A 15,482-nucleotide genomic window follows, 5' to 3' on the forward strand; every position below is an offset into this window, starting at 1 on the left:
GGTGGTCATGGTGGTGCGACTTGACCCATTATTTCGTCCTGTTCTACGGCCTTCGGTGAACCATCGCACACCCGTTGCATTGCCGAAACGCTTCGTTCCACACGAGCAGCAATTTTCCGGATGTATGCTTCACATTCTTTCGTTCCAATAATGACACTTCTTTGAAACTCATTGATTTGACGGTACTGTTCGCGCATACGACTTTGAGGCGTCCTGTATGGTTACTCAGGTCACACTGATCCATTATTTTCGGCCGGCCGCGGTGGTCTAGCGGTTCTAGGGGCGCAGTCCGGAACCGCGCGACTGCTACGGTCGCAGGTTCGAATCCTGCCTCGGGCATGGATGTGTGTGATGTCCTTAGGTTAGTTAGGTTTAAGTAGTTCTAAGTTCTAGGGGACTGATGACCACAGATGTTAAGTCCCATAGTGCTCAGAGCCATTTGAACCATTTAAACCATTATCTTCGGTTTATAGCGACAAGAGAGGCGCAGCCTAATTTTACCGGTAGGTGGTGTTGCGTCGCGATATCGGTGTTGAGGCTGAACCCGCGGACCGACATGGTTCAAATGCTACTCATTTCTGCAGAACGTACTAGTGGACATATCCTGTGAACATGAACGTCCTGTCACAAGTCATTCAAGGTATTTCGTTTCTCTATGGATATGAATGTAGTGATAATGCCGCATGGCACACCGGCCTGGTGCACGTATTTCAATTGGACGCCACTTCGGCGACTTGCGTGTCCGTCAGCTAACAGCACCTGTTTTTTCCCCGGACGGTCACCCTTCCAAATACTAACCAATCCCAACGTTGCTTGATTTCGGTAATCGGGTGGGAACCAGTGTTACCAGCTTGGCAAGGCCATTGGCATTGTGCTTTCCTTAATCACTAAAGTTGAATATCAAGTTTATTCCTCTCATAAAAACATAGCTGATACTATACATCACATTTCTTTGTCTGACCTTAGTACCCCCCCCCCCCCCCCCCTCTGGTATACAGCCGCATCTACACATCATAGCTGATGCCTGTCTGTCCTGTTCGTCCGTACGACCTTAGTACTCCCTCTCTGATCTATAGGGTGGTTATAGTTAACCTTTATATACTTGAGACAGCGTCGACGGAAAACTGTTTACCGTTTGGGTTCACAACTTTGCAGGAATTGTCTTCTGACTGGGCGCTAGTGTCATGACTTGCAGTTGGGCGCCAGTACTGGTGCGGCGATTCTGGGTTGAAACACATGCACAAGGTGAGCAGAGCTTTACTAGTCACGTTGTTTTATCGCAACCACAGTGAGTATCGACGCATTAAAAGAATACTGAGAGGTCCTCTCTCTGCACCGGCGTTGAAGAAGTTACTGCTGCCACGGCTGAGAATGCTGAGCAAAGTGTGCGATCCTCAAGCAGTGAACGAGCTGTGTTACGACATCTAGACTTTGCATGGTCCACCGCTGTTTCGGGCAGCAGCAGAGATATCTCTAGTGTGGTCACAAACTGTCGTAGATACAGATGTTCGTCACAATGGAAACTTTTATAGTCTGTAACGTAAAGGCAAACCTACGTTTCTAGCATTTGTAGACTTAGAGAAAGTTTTTGACAATGTTGACTGGAATACTCTCTTTGCAAATTCTAAAAGTGGCAGGGGTGAAATACAGGGAGCGAAAGGCTATTTACAATTTGTACAGCAGCCAGATGGCAGTTATAAGAATCGAGGGGCATGAAAGGGAAGCAGCGGTTGGGAAGGGAGTGAGACAGGGTTGTAGCCTCTCCCCGATGTTATTCAATCTGTATATTGAGAAGCAGTAAAGGAAACAAAAGAAAAATTCGGAGTAGGTATTAAAATCCATGTAGAACAAATAAAAACTTTGAGGTTCGCCGATGACATTGTAATTCTGTCAGAGACAGCAAAGGACTTGGAAGAGCAGTTGAACGGAATGGACAGTGTCTTGAAAGGAGGATATGAGATGAACATCAACAAAAGCAAAACGAGGACAATAGAATGTAGTCGAATTAAGTCGTGTGATGCTGAGGGAATTAGGTTAGGAAATGAGACACTTAAAGTAGTAAAGGAGTTTTGCTATTCTGGGAGCAAAATAACCGATGACGGTCGAAGTAGAAAGGATATAATATGTAGACTGGCAATGGCAAGGAAAGCGTTCCTGAAGAAGAGACATTTGTTAGCATCTAGTACAGATTTAAGTGTCAGGAAGTCGTTTCTGAAAGTATTTGTGTGGAGTGTAGCCATATATGGAAGTGAAACATGGACGACAAATAGTTTGGACAAGAAGAGAATAGAAGCTTTCGAAATGTGGTGCTACAGAAGAATGCTGAAGATTAGATGGGTAGATCACATAACTAATGAGGGGGCATTGAATAGAATTGGGGAGAAGAGGAGTTTGTGGCACAACTTGACAAGAAGAAGGGGCCGGTTGGTAGGACATGTTCTGAGGTATCAAGGGATCACAAATTTGGCATTGGAGGGCAGCGCGGAGGGTAAAAATCGTGGAGGGAGACCAAGACATTAATGCACTAAGCAGATTCAGAAGGATGTAGGTTGCAGTAGGTACTGAGAGATGAAGAAGCTTGCACAGGATAGAGTAGCATGGAGAGCTGCATCAAGCGAGTCTCAGGACTGAAGACCACAACAACAACAACGTAAATATGGTAAGCAGTTAACAAATGTTACCATCTCATGTAGGGATTAAGGTATGTTTCATTCGATGGTTTTTTCATTATTTTTCTTACGTATGTTCTTACAAATACACTACTGGCCATTAAAATTGGTACACCACGAAGATGACATGCTACAGACGCGAAGTTTAACCGACAGGAAGAAGTTGCTGTGATATTCAATGATTAGCTTTTCAGAGGATTCACACAAGATTGCCGCCGGTGGCGACACCTACAACGTGCTGACATGAGGAAAGTTTCCAACCGATTTTTCATACACAAACAGCAGTTGGCAGGCGTTGCCAGGTGAAACGTTGTTGTGATGCCTCGTGTAAGGAGGATAAATGCGTACCACCACGTTTCCGGCTTTCATAAAGGTCGGACTGTAGCCTATCGCTATTGCGATTTATCGAATCGCGGCATTGCTGCTCACGTTGGTCAAGATCCAATGACTGTTAGCTGGATATGGAGTCGGTGGGTTCAGGAGGGTAATACGGAACGCCGTGCTGGATCCCAACGGCCTTGTATCACTAGCAGTCGAGATGACAGGCATCTTATCCGCATGGCTGTAACGGATCGTGCAGCCACGTCTCGATCCCTGAGTCAACAGATGGGGACGTTTGCAAGGCAACAACCATCTGCACGAACAGTTCGACGACGTTTTCAGCAGCATGGGATCAGCTCGGAGACCATTGCTGTAGATACCCTTGACACTGCATCACAGACAGGAGCACCTGCGATGGTGTACTCAACGACGAACCTGGGTGCACGAATGGCAAAGCGTCATTTTTTCGAATGAATCCAGGTCCTGTTTACAGCATCATGATGATCGCATCCGTGTTTGGCGACATTGCGGTGAACGCACATTGGGAGCGTGTATTCGTCATCGCCATACTGGCGTATCACCCGGCGTGATGGTATGGAGTTCCATTGGTTACACGTCTCGGTCACCTCTTGTTCGCATTGACGGCACTTTGAACAGTGGATGTTACATTTCACATGTGTTACGACCCGTGGCTCTACCCTTCATCCGATTCCTGCGAAACCCTACATTTCATCAGGATAATGAACGACCGCATGTTGCAGGTCTTGTACAGGCCTTTCTAGATACAGAAAATGTTCGACTGCTGCCCTGGCCAGCACATTCTCCAGACCTCTCACCAATTGAAAACTTCTGGTCAATGGTGGCCGAGCAGCTGGCTCGTCACAATATGCTAGTCACTACTCTTGATGAACTGTGGTATCGTGCTGAAGCTGCATGGGCAGCTGTAGCTGTACACGCCATCCAAGCTCTGTTTGACTCAATGCCCAGGCGTATCAAAGCCGTTATTACGGCCAGTGGTTGTTCTGGGTACTCATTTCTCAGGATCTGTGCACCCCAATTGTGTGAAAATGTAATAAAATGTAATCACATTTCAGTTCTAGTTCTAGTGTAATATATTTGTCCAACGAATGCCTGTTTATCATCTGCATTTATTCTTGATGTAGCAAAAAAAAAAAAAAAAAAATGGTTCGAATGACTCTGAGCACTATGGGACTTAACTGCTGTGGTCATCAGTCCCCTAGAACTTAGAACTACTTAAACCTAACCAACCTAAGGACATCACATACATCCAGACTGTAGCTGCTATAACCGCTCGGCCACTCTGGCCGGCCTTGATGTAGCAGTTTTAATGGCCAGTAGTGTATGTCTTCTGGGAAATCATTTCGTAAATCTCTCTCAGACGCATAACGCGGCTGAAATTAAATGAGCGTCTCCGTGGCGCTATCGAACTTGCGAAACTGACCCGTGGCGAAAAGTATAGCTCATCTTTTATCTTTTCTCCGTTATCTACTATTCCTTCCCGGTGATGGCCCAGAATGCCGAGCAGTACTTAAGAAGTCAGGTGAACGAAGTCTAAGCAAGTTACTTCGATGTAGATTGGTCGTTACACTCCAATCTTTCTTGCTTAGAATAGCGCCACATATAACTGTGTCTAAATGTTTCAGAGATCTTGGAAGTATGTGGTTAATCATGTATCCGATTTCTAGACTAATGTTATCAGAGTGGATGGAAATCGTTGCACATCAAGCCACTGGAATAGATTTCCAGTTTTTAGGTGTATGCGGGACGATTTTCGCATGCGTTCATAGACCGCTTCTGCACACTATCGTAACTGAATTAGCGTTTCACCTTCAACAGGCTGAAACAGCGAAAGAAATACGTTTGTGAAAAAAATAAAATAACAAGGTTATTAACATCCGCGAGAATTAGCGCATATTCACTTCACTCGTCAACAGAACTGGAAGGGCATATTGTCCCCAATTGCGATGCAGTTTGCATTTCCCATGGTGCCGGTTTCTGATTGAAAGCTGAACAAAGCCGTAAACTATTAACTTGCCATTACTGCGATACCGTGTTAACAATGTGACAATGCTTGCTCTGGCATACAATGGACTTTTTGTTTCCGTAAGCGTAATATAATGGGAAAGGCTTTGCATCGAACGCGTGTCGGAATCAGAGGTCGCCAGATACGCATATAGAGCGGCGATGAGGCCTTTGTTTATAGTTTAATAGCCACCGGGCCTCATGAAACAGTTATTTCGTGGCCCGTCCAATTACAGGTCATAACATATGTATATGTGGTTACCCGCTCGTAACTTATTTCGGTGTTGTTGTTCGCCCATATGCGTTGTCGTTAATTATTTACTGCAGTAAATCTTTAACGGTCTTGCGTAAGTGCTCCTAGACTTCTGTTCGCAGCAGTGAAAACAAAACTGAGAAAAGAGTAGAGTAACTCTCACGTTCAGAACTTAACCAACTTGACTGATGAGATAGTAACTCATTTTCTTGCGAGTTAGGACTGGAATACAGACACTCGTGGCTCAAAAGTGCATGAAATGTCTGCTAAGTTGCCGTCACCTCGTTTTAACTTTTCAAACAAAGAAAGAGTGCTGCAGAGCTTAAATAGAAACTTCGTCTGAAGAAATGGCTTTTCTTAAACGAAACTTCGGTGTTGTTTTAGCATGTCGCATACGGTGTGCAAACGAGTCCGAGAAAAGAATAGGCGCTAGGATTTAATAGTGAGTATTCGGAGAGAATGCGTGGTAGTTTAAACGGGAAAATGGAACCCTGCGGACTCTAAAGGAAGTGAAATCACAGAAAACAGATATTTGGAGATGGTGGATACAACAAAGAGCTAATATTACGCTTTCGCAAATAATTAAAACGAGCTCTAGAATGGCGTTTTTCCTTATGCATGTAATGACCGCGTCGTCAGTGGGATGTTAAAAAGTAATCTTGATTCACATTTATTTTCTTTTAGAAATTGTTGCCAAGATTAATTAATGCTATATTTTCTCAAGTACTGCATTTGGAAGTGATAATATTTGTGACAGGTGCAACACCCAATACAGTATGGCTCCTACAAATACAAACTCGACGGTTGTCTAACAATTCTATAGCAACTAATACTGATTTTCTTCGGTTATTATAACGGAATCAGAAGCACATATCCTATTACCACTGAGATAAAAATGTGATATACTTGACCATGGTATTTGCTGCTCTATGTAGGTGGAATACGCCATATTGTGATAAGGACTGCTTTGATTTAGAAGACCGTCAGCGGATGTAGGAATTTGCTTGTCATTGTGTGAACAAGGCAGAAATAAAATCATAACTGAACCATTTGCTGGTTGTAGCTTAAAACATCGAATTATCAGGGAAAGCTGGTATTTGGATTTAATCATACTAAAATGTTTTGCTGCAAATTAGATTAATAAATGGCATTTGTACATGTAAAATGATGAGCATCCACAGGCACGTCTCCTCAAACGTTGGTTTGTATGATTTTAATTAGGATTATTTTATTTTAACGTGGTATTTACTGTCGGTTTAGGGGCAGTACGAGGGCGTGCTTCAAAAATGGTTCAAATGGCTCTGAGCACTATGGGACTTAACATCTGAGGTCATCAGTCCCCTAGAACGTAGAACTGCTTAAACCTAACTAAGGACATCACACATATTCATGCCCGAGGCAGGAATCGAACCTGCGACCGTAGCTCTCACGTGGTTCCGGACTGAAGAGCCTAGAACCGCTCGGCCACCGCGGCCGGTAAGGGCGTGCTGAAAAGTAATGCCTCTGAATATTTTGTTCTGTCCTCCATATCGATTGAGGTATTAAATGTCAAGCATATAACGCTGTCAACGTTTCTGCTTCGCTGAGGCAAGTTGCAACACTCTGCCGCTATAAGCTCCAAGCTGTAGCGTGTATAATGGCGGTGTGTAACGTAACTGTGCCGGTACGTGAGAGACATGGTGCTGCAATCGAGTTTCATCTTTGAAGAATTCGTCCTGACTTGAAGGACCCTCAACTTCAGCACGACAACGCCAGACGACACTCGAGCGCTGCAACCCGACGCCTCGGGGTTCACTGTCATCGATCATCCGCCATACAGTCCCGACTTGGCCCCATTCGATTCTCAACTGTTTCCAGAATTTAAAGAACATTATTGAGGACTTCATTTTGATAGTGATGAAGAGGTGCAAGCAGATGTGAGATTGCTGCTCCGCCAACAAAGTCAAAAATTCTACAGTGACAGTATCAACGAAATGGTCTGTCGTTGGGAAAAATGTGTGTTGCGAAATGAACGCGTAGACCTGATGATTGAATATGTAGAATCGTAGTAAACTTTGTTTTATTCAAAAAGCTTTAAGAGTTTTCACATAAAAAATTGGAGGAATTACTTTTCAGCACGCGCTCATAGCAGGATTTTCCTGTAATAGATAGGTAGGTGACAATCAAGAAGATGGGATCATTAATGAAATGATGTCAAGTTCATGTAAATGGCGTCCGTATTTTAACCCAATGTGAATCACGCTGTGGTAGTGCTTGTTAAGCAATACAAGTGAAAATTAATGAGACGTTAAAATTGTAATGGGAAACAATTTTTCGGAAGTGATATTAACACTTGTTCGATAAACAAAGCAATAAATACCGATATCTATCGAGTAATGCTAGCTGACAGTTGTTACATCGTATGTTATATATTTTTATTCTCCTTCGAAGCTGAGTTCGATTACCGGCAGCGCCAGAAATTTTTCTTTGGTTGAGGATCGCAACGGGGTGAACTTAGCGTCTTGATGTCAACTGAAGAGCTGCTTGACCGACTATCAGCGACTGCAGTTCACGAAAACTGACTGTGCTGACTCCACGCCTCTCCATACTGCATCCAGCGACGCCATTGCCGATGATCGTGACATAACCATGCACTGGAGTACGTAATCTACTAGGAGCACTTCACTAATATCATTTCAGGTCACTGCATTTCACTCAGTTTAGCCGGCCGTTGTGACCGAGCGGTTCTAGGCGCTTCAGTCTGGAACCGCGCGACTGCTACGGTCACAGGTTCGAATCCTGCCTCGGGCATGGATGTGTGTGATGTCCTTAGGATAGGTTTAAGTAGTTTTCAGTTCTAGGGGATTGAAGACCTCAGCTGTTAAGTCCCATTGTGGTCTGAGCCATTTGAACCATTTTCAATCAGTTTGTCCTCATCGATTGAACGAAAAAACATTAGAGCGCATGTTGTCCTTGCTGTCGTACGACGATACAGCAGCTGTTCGATTGCTGCCCTGGACAGCACGCTCTCCATACCTCTCACCCACTGACAATATCAGGTCGTGGGTTATTGGGAGACTGACTACGCAACACTCGGAAGCTGCTACAATTATCAAAAGCTGGCACAGACCTGAAGCTGTGTAAAATGACGTACCCGAGTGTGTTATTCAAGATCAGTTCGACTCGATATGCAGCCAGGTTAGAGACTTTGCTGCTGCAATAGATGTAAGATCTGTGTACTGAATTACACGTCTTGTATTTCTCTATCCCTCCATGATCCAAGAACATTGCTGAAGTGCAGTGGCTTGCGTGCCTAAATGATACAGGCACCGTACCGTAGGTGTAACCACAACGGAGAGATATCTTTGGAGAGGTTAGACAAACCCGTGGTTCCTGCAGAGGAGCAGCAGCCTTTCCAGTAGTTGCAGAGGCAACAGTCTCGATGATTGAGTGGTATAGCCTTATAATATCAGCGAAAATGGGCATACTATGTTCGTACTGCTAACAGCAAAAAGTATGGGGTACTAAAACCACTAGTTCCCCAAAGACAAGCCGAGCGGTCTAAGGCGCTGCAGTCATGGACTGTGCGGCTGGTCCCGGTGGAGGTTCGAGTCCTCCCTCGGGCATGGGTGTGTGTGTGTTTGTCCTTAGGATACTTTAGGTTAAGTAGTGTGTAAGCCTAGGGACTGATGACCTTAGCAGTTAAGTCCCAAAAGATTTCACAAACATTGTGAACCCCAAAGACATGCAGCTCTACTATACGGCTTAATGATTGCGGAATCCTCTTGCATAAAATATTTTGGCGATAAAAAATACTCCCCCATATCGGATATTCAAGCGGTGTTCTTCCCAGCTCTGCGAAACACAGAAGCTGAAAACTTAGTGCGAACTTTAATGTGAGATGTTCTTAATAGTTCCCACTACGAAACTCTGTCTCGGAATCTGGTAGAAAACCCAAAATTATTCCGGTTGTACGTAAAGTACCAGTGGCAAAAAAAAAAAAAAAAATCTATACCTTCGCAGGGCGATAACGATGGTATGTTATTGATGACAGCACCAACAAAGTAGAGTTACTAAACACGGTTTTCCGAAATGACTTAACAAAAGAAGACGAAGTAAATATTTCACAATTCTAATGAAGAACAACTGACAACATGAGTAACTTAGAAGTATATATTCGCTGCATAGCGAAGCAAACTTAAGAAAGGCAGGATTCTGGGCCAGACTCTATACCAGTAAGGTTCTTTCAGAGTATAGTGATACAATTGCACCATACTTAGCAATTATATACAACCGTTCGCTCTTTGAAAGATCTGCACCCAAAACTGGAAAACTGCACAAGTCACACCAGTACCCAGGAAAAAAAATAACAGGAATGCGCTAAGTTACAGACCCACATCACTAACGTCAATTTGCAGTAGCATTTACGGAAATTATACTGTGCTGGAACATTATGAATCACCTGGAAGAAAACGATTTATTGACAAATAGCCAATACGGATTTAGAAAATATCGATCTCGTGGAACACAACTAGCTCTTAACACTCACGACGTAATGAGTGCTATCGACATGGGATGTCAAACTTATTCCATATTTTTAGATTTCCAGATTTATCTTGACACCCTACCTCACAAGCGACTTCTACGCGTGACTACGGATTCGTGATTTCCTGTCAGAAAGGCCATAGTTCGTAATAAATGACGGAAAGTCATCAAGTAAAACAGAAGTAATATCTGGCGCTCCCCAAGGAACTGTTACAGGTCCCTGTTCCTGATCTACATAAGCGATTTACGAGACAATCTGAGCGGTCATCTTAGTTTGGTTGCAGATAAAGTTGTCATTTACTGTCAGGTAAAGTTAACAGATGATCAAAACGAATTGCAAAATGACAAAGACACGATATCAATGTGATGGGAGAAGTTTCAATTGACTCTACATCATGAAAAGTGTGAAGTCACCTGCATGAGCATCGAAAAGAAACTCCACTAAATTACAGTTACACGATAAGTCACACAAATTTAAAGGCGGTAAACTCAACTAAATAATTACACATTACCAATTACGCATAATTTAAATTGGAACAACCAAAAAAAACTATGATTAATTGGCAGAACGATTGGAAAATGTAACAGGTATACTAAAGAGAATTTTGACACTACGCTTTTCCACCGTCATCTGGAATATTGCTGTGCCCTGTGGGATCCGCATCAGATAGGATTGACGGAGGACGTCGAAAAAGTTCAAAGAAGGGCAGCTCCACTTTTATTATCGCGAAAGAGGGGAGGGACTGCTTCGGAATGATACACAAATTCGGATGGCAGTCATTTAAACAAAGCGTTTTTCGCTGCGGCAGGACATTTTCATGAACTGTCAACCACTAACCTTCCCCCCAGAAAGTGAAAATATTTTGTTGGCGCTCATCTCCACCGGGTGAAATGATTTCATAGTAAAATAAGAGAAGTCACAGCTCACACGGAAAGATATGAGTGGTCATTTCCCCCGCGCGCTGTTCGAGAGTGGAACAGTAGAGAAGTAGCTTAAAGATCGTTCGATGGACCCTCTGCCAGGTACTTAATTGGGAATCGCAGAGTAGTCATGTGATAGATGTAGATGTGGATGTACTCAGGCAGATGTCACGAAAAAAAATTATGTACGTATGTACACGAATACCGACACATAAATCCACAGATTTCCTGTGGACATACAGGCGATATATGGAATTCCCTCCGTCAGAAATTGCCATTAAGCTACAGTACAACCCTTGCAAACGTAGATATAACGGAACCAATATGACCAGAATAACTCAGATACCAAAGAGCAATGAACTACGCTCCAGTCAGGAAGCTTTAACATGCTGCGATATATAAAGTACATCACTGACGATACCCTATTATGATTATTTATTATAGATTAAAATCGAACACCGGAAAATCGAAACAGACGTCAAATATACGGAGAGCCTTGGGAACATGTGAAAATAGCAGTCGACAGCATGACTACAGATAATGGAAGCAAATGGTGCCATCTAACACCTACCTATACTCTGTGACATGGCTGTCATACATCGTTTCGAGATTTTATTTCGGCTCTGTCACAATTACATGATGAGTAATTTTAAGCGCTTCGTACGTATTGATGGGAGCAGTACCATTCGATTTCTCGCCAGAAAGGAATTGTGTCCGGAGGCTTAGAGAGTCCCAGGAAGTTAACAGCAGATTTCTCATTGTGTTCCAATAGCAGGAAAGAATCGAATGTCAAATGACAGCCAGTTTTCGCAGAAATACTTATGTTTCCCGAAATGCTTATTTTGGGCAGTTCCTGGCACCAATCAGCCTGCTACAGGCGTGAATGCCGTAGGTCGTCACAAATTTCCCCTGCGGGTGCCTAAGAACGCAGTTTGGGTTTCTGCTCATGCATCAAAGAGGAGACGGGCTTCCAGCACTTTCTTGGAGCGAGAACGTTCGTCGCTTCCCTCCAAAACTGCGGACTGCTCAATACAAAGTAGGAACCCCCGCCACCAAACGCGGTGCACATGGCGCCGATCAATGAAGAGCGACCGTTCCAAACAAGTACCAACCTTGTCAATCGTAAAGATGCTCTTTGCAATGTTTGAATGTGAGGTCCCTGCTGCTTTCCCATGCTTTTATCCATAAAAGGAACATACTCGTTCGTCATATAGGCAGCAGCATTCATTCACCCCTCCAAGTGCAGCTTGCAAATTGTGAGACTTCTGGAGAGAACTTGTTTTTAAGACAGTTTGCTTCCTGGCTTTTCTCTGGTGCTGACTGGCGCCCTCACACTATACGTGAAGAATATAGGTTTCGCTAAGGCAGTAGCACAGTCCACCATCTGAGCAACTCTTATTAGACTGTTTTGGGTGTGCATCATGCATTCCGATTTTTTTGTTGAATATTCGTCTCATTTATCTTGCTTGTGCAAGCTGGATGTGTTATTATTTTTGCTTCCTATAGTCTTCCAATTAAACGTGGGTCCCACAGAGTTTATACTCATCTTATTTTAGTTTGCAACAGTTATCAGAATCATGGCTCTGCGTTATTCATTGTTAGTTGTTGTTTGGATTAAATATAAGTTCTGGATTCTCAATCTAACTTATACTTTGAGATTCCTAATGTACTACAAATTCCGTACGATTAACACTTCAAATTTTGTAGTCCTGTATACCTCAGTTGCGGGTAATATTACGGTACATCGATAATTTTTACTTATGCACCGTGTGAAAGCAACCGAATAAAACACAATTTTAGTGCCATACCGGTTAGCCTTTATTTTCTGCATGGCATCATCAGTGGCCTGGAATACGTACATACACTCCTGGAAATGGAGAAAAGAACACACTGACACCGGTGTGTCAGACCCACCATACTTGCTCCGGACACTGCGAGAGGGCTGTACAAGCAATGATCACACGCACGGCACAGCGGACACACCAGGAACCGCGGTGTTGGCCGTCGAATGGCGCTAGCTGCGCAGCATTTGTGCACCGCCGCCGTCAGTGTCAGCCAGTTTGCCGTGGCATACGGAGCTCCATCGCAGTCTTTAACACTGGTAGCATGCCGCGACAGCGTGGACGTGAACCGTATGTGCAATTGACGGACTTTGAGCGAGGGCGTATAGTGGGCATGCGGGAGGCCGGGTGGACGTACCGCCGAATTGCTCAACACGTGGGGCGTGAGGTCTCCACAGTACATCGATATTGTCGCCAGTGGTCGGCGGAAGGTGCACGTGCCCGTCGACCTGGGACCGGACCGCAGCGACGCACGGATGCACGCCAAGACCGTAGGATCCTACGCAGTGCCGTAGGGGACCGCACCGCCACTTCCCAGCAAATTAGGGACACTGTTGCTCCTGGGGTATCGGCGAGGACCATTCGCAACCGTCTCCATGAAGCTGGGCTACGGTCCCGCACACCGTTAGGCCGTCTTCCGCTCACGCCCCAACATCGTGCAGCCCGCCTCCAGTGGTGTCGCGACAGGCGTGAATGGAGGGACGAATGAAGACGTGTCGTCTTCAGCGATGAGAGTCGCTTCTGCCTTGGTGCCAATGATGGTCGTATGCGTGTTTGGCGCCGTGCAGGTGAGCGCCACAATCAGGACTGCATACGACCGAGGCACACAGGGCCAACACCCGGCATCATGGTGTGGGGAGCGATCTCCTACACTGGCCGTACACCACTGGTGATCGTCGAGGGGACACTGAATAGTACACGGTACATCCAAACCGTCATCGAACCCATCGTTCTACCATTCCTAGACCGGCAAGGGAACTTGCTGTTCCGACAGGACAATGCACGTCCGCATGTATCCCGTGCCACCCAACGTGCTCTAGAAGGTGTAAGTCAACTACCCTGGCCAGCAAGATCTCTGGATCTGTCCCCCATTGAGCATGTTTGGGACTGGATGAAGCGTCGTCTCACGCGGTCTGCACGTCCAGCACGAACGCTGGTCCAACTGAGGCGCCAGGTGGAAATGGCATGGCAAGCCGTTCCACAGGACTACATCCAGCATCTCTACGATCGTCTCCATTGGAGAATAGCAGCCTGCATTGCTGCGAAAGGTGGATATACACTGTACTAGTGCCGACATTGTGCATGCTCTGTTGCCTGTGTCTATGTGCCTGTGGTTCTGTCAGTGTGATCATGTGATGTATCTGACCCCAGGAATGTGTCAATAAGTTTCCCCTTCCTGGGACAATGAGTTCACGGTGTTCTTATTTCAATTTCCAGGAGTGTATGTTTGGTATTTGATTTACATTTTGGTCAGTGTACCTATACTTAGGTTATAAACAGTTCTGATGGTTGGGGGAAGTGGTTTTTTTCTGCTTGTGTGAGAGAATCGATTGGTTTCTTTCTTTTTTCTATTACTTACCATTTCTTTTATTAAGTGTAGTAGGGAGCCTATGCTAATGTGTCTTTCTTCATTTATCACATGATTCTTTCCAACGATGGCTTTCTAAATGTGGAAGTTTTCTTGCATTTGTATAAGATGTTTGTCATTGCTGCTTATTCTCATTATTTTCATTTCTTGTTCAATTTTTGTAGGATGGTGGTTATGGTGTTTCACATGTTCTGCAAATGTTGACTCGTTTGTTTCATACTTCCGACACCTGATATGTTCTTTGTATCATGTTTTAAAATTCCTGCATGTCATGCCTATGTATACTGCATTACAACTTTGACATTCAAGTTTATATACATATATATGATTTTGCCCAGACTTATATGCTATTAGGAAGCCCTATCTCTTTTGGATGTTTGCAACTATGTGTCTTAGTTTCTGTGTGTAGGTCATGGTGTACCATTTGGTTCTTTTCTGTGGGTTGTGGTCATTGTGTGTGTTTGTTGAGTGTGTTTGTAAGTTTTCAGCTTGTGAGTTCTCTTGTATTCTGGAAACGTTGTGTTTGTTTTGTATTAGTGTTTTTATTTTTTGATTGAGCCTGTGTACTACATGTGTGTCATACCCATTGTTACTAGCTATTTGTATGATTGTAGTCATTTCTTTTTCATAGTTTCTCTTGTTGAGTGGGATTCTGTTTAATCTATGAAACATGTCTTAGTGCTGCAAGTTTCTGGCTGTGGGGATGATTAGATGTGGAATGTATTATTGTGTCTGTGGCTGTTGGTTTTCTAAAGATGTTAAATGTATGTTTGCCATTTCCTTTTTTTATTTTAATGTCAAGAAAATTTATTTTTCTTTTTCTCTTTCAAGTGTAAATTTTATGTTCTGATGAGCTTTGTTGATTTCTGGATAGAATGTATCTATTTTTTCACTTGGCTCATGTACCAGACAAATAACGTCATCCACATACCTGTACCAATATATGATGTTGAAACTTTCATTAGTGGTTATCTTTCCAAATATCTTGTTTTATAGATGATTGATGAAAATGTTTGCCAATGTTCCTGATATTGGGGATCCCATGGACAGTCCATCACTTTGTAGATATAAGCTGAAAACTTACAAACACACTCGACAAACACACACAATGACCACAACCCACGGAAAAGAACCAGATGGTACACCATGACCTACACACAGAAACTAAGACACATAGTTGCAAACATCCAAAAGAGATAGGGCTTCTTAATAGCATATAAGTCTGGGCAAAATCATATATATATATATATATATATATATATATATATATATATATATATATATATATATATGAAACAAACGAGTCAACATTTGCAGATCAT

This window comes from Schistocerca piceifrons, chromosome 1 (assembly GCF_021461385.2).
Source record: "Schistocerca piceifrons isolate TAMUIC-IGC-003096 chromosome 1, iqSchPice1.1, whole genome shotgun sequence".
Classification (NCBI taxonomy): Eukaryota; Metazoa; Arthropoda; class Insecta; order Orthoptera; family Acrididae; genus Schistocerca; species Schistocerca piceifrons.